This window comes from Cebus imitator, unplaced genomic scaffold, assembly GCF_001604975.1.
Source record: "Cebus imitator isolate Cc_AM_T3 unplaced genomic scaffold, Cebus_imitator-1.0 Scaffold217, whole genome shotgun sequence".
Taxonomy (NCBI): Eukaryota; Metazoa; Chordata; class Mammalia; order Primates; family Cebidae; genus Cebus; species Cebus imitator.
In genome coordinates, this window is record NW_016107532.1 from 2,889,487 (window position 1) to 2,895,705 (window position 6,219).

The following is a 6,219-nucleotide window of genomic DNA, read 5'->3' on the forward strand; positions in this document are numbered from 1 at the left end:
GGAAGAGGAAGGAGGGGGGGAGGGAGAGGAGGAGGAGGAAGCTTTGAGCTGAGAAAACACAGAAAGCAGCAGCCAGACAAGTGCATCCACACCTCTACCCTGATCAACTGCCCTTGCTTGTAGCTCCCCCTGGGTGGGCCTGGCACTCGAGGAGGGCTCCGCCGGGCTCCTTCACTCGTTCGTGTAATACCCATTGAGTCTTTCGCATGTGCCATGACCAGTGCAGGATGCTGGTGTCCAGAGGTGAGTCTGACCCAGGCTTCCATCCTCCAGGAGCTCACAGGTTAGAAGGGGAGGTACATGTGCAAACGGTAAGGGCATAGTGTGAGAAGTCGGTAGCATGCCAAGGCTACCCTTGATTTTTATTTTAGCAAATTTCACCTGCACTAACAGTGGGTGGAGGGGCAAATGGAGTCCCTGGATGTGTCTGCAACCTCGGGAGTGGTTCCAACCCCAAGCCCGTAAGAATCCCAGCCCTGCTGGTGTCCCCTGGCTCCCGCCTCCGGCTCCTCATCCCTTCTTCTCCTCCCTCCTACTGAAATCCATCAGTCCTGCAGCCTAGGCCAGGTTCACAGTGCCTTCCAAGGTGGCAACCACCTAATCCTATTAATAACAATGACTGCAGGGCCGATTGTTCCCTCCTAGGTAAAGTTCATGTTTAAGAGCTGGCTTGCTAGAGATCATGGCCTTGGTTTTGTTGCCTACTCCAGACCAGGTGGGCCGACAGCTTGATCCTGGGTGGGAAGAGAACCTGACTTGTAGATCGGCCCGGCCTCTCCAGCCCCTGCACGATCGGCCCAGCCTCTCCAGCCCCTGCAGAGCAGGCAGGCAGCCACTCATCCAAGTGGGTGAGATTCCAGGAAACCCAGCTCAGCTCCTGGAGGAAATCTGGGGACAGCCTGGGGAGCTGGCAGTGCCCAGGAGAACTGGCAGGCCCGGCCACCTCTCATCCACCCTCCTCACCTCCCATTGTCATCTCCTGTTAGTCAGAAGGGGCCTTGGCTGCCACGGGAAGCTCACCCACAAAGCAGAATTCCAGGAACTCTAGGCTGAGCAGACTCCTGGCTGCTCTCTCAGTTCCTTTTTGCTTCTTAAAGGTCTCTGGTGCCAGAGCTCAACCTCCTGACCTTCTAGGCAGAGCCCTGGCTGGTTGTCTCTGCACTGCTCCCTCCCTCCCCCACAATTACACTTCTCCCTTCTTGGGGCTTCTGAGACTCCTAGAAGGTCACCGCTGGAAAGGACCGTATAGACAGCAAAAGAGGAAGCTGCGAGGCCCTGGGGAGAGCCTCTATCTAGCTGCTCCCACCTGCCACAGTCCCCAGCCTCCACAAGTATAGTCATTAATTTGGCCTCAAGAGGTGTGGGCCACTGTTTTATCCCTGGACCCTTTCTGTAGGTGATGACATAGAAAGGTTTAACTGTCCTAAGGAAGTGGCAGGTGGGTGCCGGTAATTCATCACATAGCCCAGGATATGAAGGGAAGAACTGAGAGCCCTCACCTGTAAACTACATACCAGTTATACAATGGGGTAGTATGCAGTCTTTGCCAGGAATGGGGCAGCGCTATGTGTCCATCGACATGGACCTCTAGCAGCACAGGGAATGCAGAAGTTTCTAGAAGAATAAAGGAATGCCTGGAGGGGCTGCTAACTCACCTGTCTGAGTGCCAAGTAATGAAAACATCAGTTGGAGGAGACTCCAGGCAAGAGGGGGTGATCTCTTCAGAGAATTTAGGAGGGGGCTTTCCTTAGTCTGTGATTTGTCCTGTAACTGGGATGACACAACAGGCTTGGGCAAGTGGATGTAAGTGTAGTGTTGGGGCAGGATCACTTTATCACCTTTCCACCCCCCTCCCCACCAGCACTCCCCTCCTTCTCCCAGGAGCCACAGAGAAGAGCCCTGGGTATGATGGACTGTGTTCTGCCTTCTTGCAAATTGTCTATCCATTTATTTCTTCACTTATTTCTTCAGCAAAGACTTTTGAAGACCGGCTGCAGACACCGATGGCACAAATGTAATCAAGGTAGCTGTGGTGTCTGTCCTCATGGGGTACAGCATGCCATCCAATGGAGACAATTATACAGCAACGCATAGCGTGGGATACAGTGCCACGTTAGCAGAGAAAAAGAGGTGGTAAGGGAGCACAGATGAGGCCCATCAGCAAGAGCTGAGGACGAGGGAGAAAGTCCAGTCTCGCCTAACCTAGGGGATGACAATGGGTTGGTCAAATGACAGTACCTCAGGCTCCAAGAGGTTAACTGTCCCCAAGATCACACATCTAGTGATAGTCACCAACTCAACTGCCCATCTGTATAGACTAACTGGGTTGGAATCTTGACTTTGCCATTTTCTTTTCTTTTTTTTTTTTTTTGAGATGGATTTCACTCTTGTTACCCAGGCTGGAGTGCAGTAGCACAATCTCAGCTCACTGTAACCTCTGCCTCCTGGGTTCAAGTGATTCTCCTGCCTCAGCCTCCCAGCTAGCTGTGATTACAGGTGTGTGCCACCACACCCTCCTAATTTTTGTATTATTAGTAGAGATGAGGTTTCACTATGTTGGCCAGGCTAGTATTGAACTCCTGGCCTCAAGTGATCCACCTATCTCAGCCTCCCACAGTGCTGGGATTACATGAGTGAGCCATTGTGCCCAGCCACCATTTTCTTTTTTGATTTATTTTAAATTTTTTGTAGAAACAAGGGCTCACTCTTTTGCCCAGGCTGGTCTTGAACTTCTGGGCTCAGGTGATCTTCCCGCATTGGCCTCCCAAAGTGTTGGGATTACAGGTGTGACGTACCATGTCTGGCTGACTTTGCCACTTTCTAGCTTAGTGTCCTTGGGTAAGTACTCTGTACCTCAATTTCCTCATCTGCAAAATGGGGATATAAGCAAACTGCCTCACAGGGCTCTGTGGAAAAACTAAATGCATTAGTACAGCTGTTCTCTCAAAGTGTGGTCCTGGGACCCCCTGGAAGTCCCCAGGATTCTTTCATGGGGTCCATGAGGTCAAAACTATTTCCATAGTAATGCTAAGACATTATTTACCTTTAGTGCTCTTTTGTGGAGTTTTCCAAAGACCACGTGATATATGACATCACAACCGATTGAATGCTGATCCATGAATGCAGCTGTCTTCCAATAAGCCATTGTTTTATATTTTTATATTGCAACATTTTATATTTTTATATTGCAAAATATGAAACAATGTCACTGTCTTCACTAATTTTTTATTTTGCAAAGTAGTTATTTTCAAAAAGAATGTTTATATGCATATGTAACTGTTTTGTGAAGGCATTTTTTAAAAAAATATCTATTTTAATTTCCAATACCATAAATATCAATAAAAATTCCAGTGGTGCACTGGAGTCTGCTTGCACTGGCTTGGGGAAGTTGACTGTATATATTTCTTCCCATTTCACTTTCAGTGGTGTTAGGTTAGTATCTTGAAATCAGCCATGATGGGCCGGGTGCAGTGGCTCATGCCTGTAATCCCAGCACTTTGGGAGGCCAAGGTGGGGGCATCACCTGAGGGCCTGATCTTCATGGCAAAACCCTGTCTCTACTAAAAATACAACAACAAAACAACAAAAATTAGCTGGGCATGGTGGCACATGCCTGTAGTTCCAGCTACTTATGAGGCTGAAGCAGGAGAATCTCTTGAACCCGGGAGGTGGAGGTTGCAGTGAGCTTAGATCCTGCCGCTGCATTCCAGCCTGGGCAACAGAACAAGACTCCTTCTCAAAAAAAAAAAAAAAAAAAAAAAAAATTGGTCATGATGGAAGTAATTTACACCATGGAAATTGGTAAATGCTACAAATTAGGACTTTTCAGCAGAGAACCAATCATTAAACACGTACACCACTGGATATCATCTATATAAACAGAAGCTCTTTGAAGTCCTCAAAAAGTTTTATGAACAAGCCAAAAAGCTTAAGAACCACCGAGTTGGTACTTACAAAAATGTTTAAGTCAGTGCCTGGTACCTGGTAGGTCCTTAGCCCATTAATTGAGAGCTGTAAATCTCCAGTAGATTTCAAAGCTCGAGGACTTATCCTGTAGTGGATGGCCTCACTTTTTGTTGTCCCTTATTTTCCAGACTCCCAGGTGCTCCTTCAGTTACCTTGGAGCCCTGCTGGCTCCCACCCACTCACTCTCCATTCAGCTCTGGTCCCTCTTACCTCCCACCTCAAAGGTACTCTGCCCAGTGCCCAGAGGCGCCACCCACTCTCCAGCCTATGCCCCAGAGAAAGCCAACAACCACAGCTAGAGACTGCTACCACCTACTTGACCTAAAGCGCACATTTGTGAAATGCCTCTTGTTTACCTTTCCAACCACTAAACTAATTGTTTGTGTCTTTAGCTAACAAGCTGTGGGTGATTACAGGCCCACTGGTGGTTGTGGGCCCTGCTCAGAGGGTTTCAGCTTTGAGATCTCCTCGAAGGCCTATTTGGGCTTGGTTGTTTCATCATATTTTATTTTTAGAGAATTACTGGGCAAGCCTCAGCCAGATTACAAAGGGTGTTGCTTCAAGGTCCCCAGCAGGAGTATCTACAACTTCCTCCAGAGCCAGCAATGACAAAGGTCCTGGAGGGAGTTGGAGATACTCCTGGGGCATGTGGGGTCGGGGAGGGCATTTGGGGGATTCAAAATGAAAGAGATCTAAGAGAATGCAAATTGGTGACAGTTCAGTAAAACAAAACAAAGCAAAATTTTCATGACCAGGAGCTTCAGGAAATCTAAGCATAAGAATCACCAAATAAATGGTAAACAATAATAAATAATAGGCAAATCAGCCGCCTAGGAAGAACTATGGAGGTGAGAACATTTCAACACCAAAGATGAATGAGGATGCAAAAATAAACATCAAATACAATATAATGAGCCTAACCTTTTCTACTTGCTTTGTTCAATTTGATGATTTCATAACCTCACTCATTTGACTATCGCCTTTGTGGGTTTTTTCCACACCTGAATTCTACCAATGTTATTAATTTACTTAACATTCTTCTCTATACTGACTCGTTGTTTTGTTTTGTTTTTTCACTTAAATTATTTTGAGGCTGGGCACGGTTCGCCCCTATAATCCCAGCACTTTGAGAGGCTGAGGTGGGAGGATTGCTTGAGTCCAGCTGTTGGAGACCAGCCTGGGCAACATAACGAGACCCTGGCTCTACAAAAAATAAACAAAATTAGCCGGGCATGGTGGCGTATGCCTGTAGTTCCAGCTACTCTGGAGGCTGAGGTGGGAGGATTGCTTGAGCCCAGGAGGTTGAGGCTGCAGTGAGCCATGATGGTGCCACTGCACCCCAGCCTGGGTGACAGAATGAGATCTTGTCTCAAAAAAATAATAAGTTTTAAAAATTATTTTGAAAGCAACCTTTGTATTTTAAAGGGAACCTTCCTATTTTGGCTATAGATGGAAAAACAATATCATTTGCTGTATAAAAATAAATCCAGTAACAAGCAAACATTGTTATTCAATTCTAGCTAGGCTCTGTGGCCTGTCATACACTCTAAACCTAAGGCCAGTGCTTTCTGTCTTAAAGATATTAGCAGTCTCAGAGAGAGATATTAAAGACGTATTGGCATCCAGCTGGGCCCAGGGTTCACGTCTGTAATCCCAGCACTTTGGGAGGTTGGGGCGGGTGAATCAATTGCGGTCAGGAGTTCAAGACCAGCCGTGCCAACATGGTGAAACCTTATCTCAACTAAAAATATGAAAATTAGCTGGGTCTGGTGGTGCATGCGCCTGTAGTCCCAGCTACTCAGGAGGCAGAGGCAGGAGAATCACTTGAACCTGGGAGGCAGAGGTTGCAGTGAGCCAGGATAGTACCACTGCACTTCAGCCTGGCCAACAGAGTGAGACTCTGTCTTAAAAAAGAAAAAACAAGACACACTGGCACCAAAGTGAGACTTCCTAGTTGACTTAATTAGAAGGACTGAAAGTGTGACCCAATTCTAGGAATTAATCCTATGGGTCTTCTCCACTACAGAATGGCAGTTCCGTGATGCCAGGACTCCAACTATTGTGTTCACTGCTCTGCCTCTGGTGCCTAGACCTGGCCTGGTGCATAGTAGGTGCTCAAAAAATATTTGTTGAATACATGGATTAACTAATATGCAAAATGAAATACGTATAAGGATACTTATTGCAACAGTCCTTATAATGGTTGGAAACAAGTCTATCAACAGTGAAGTGGGTAAAATATATAACAGCCAT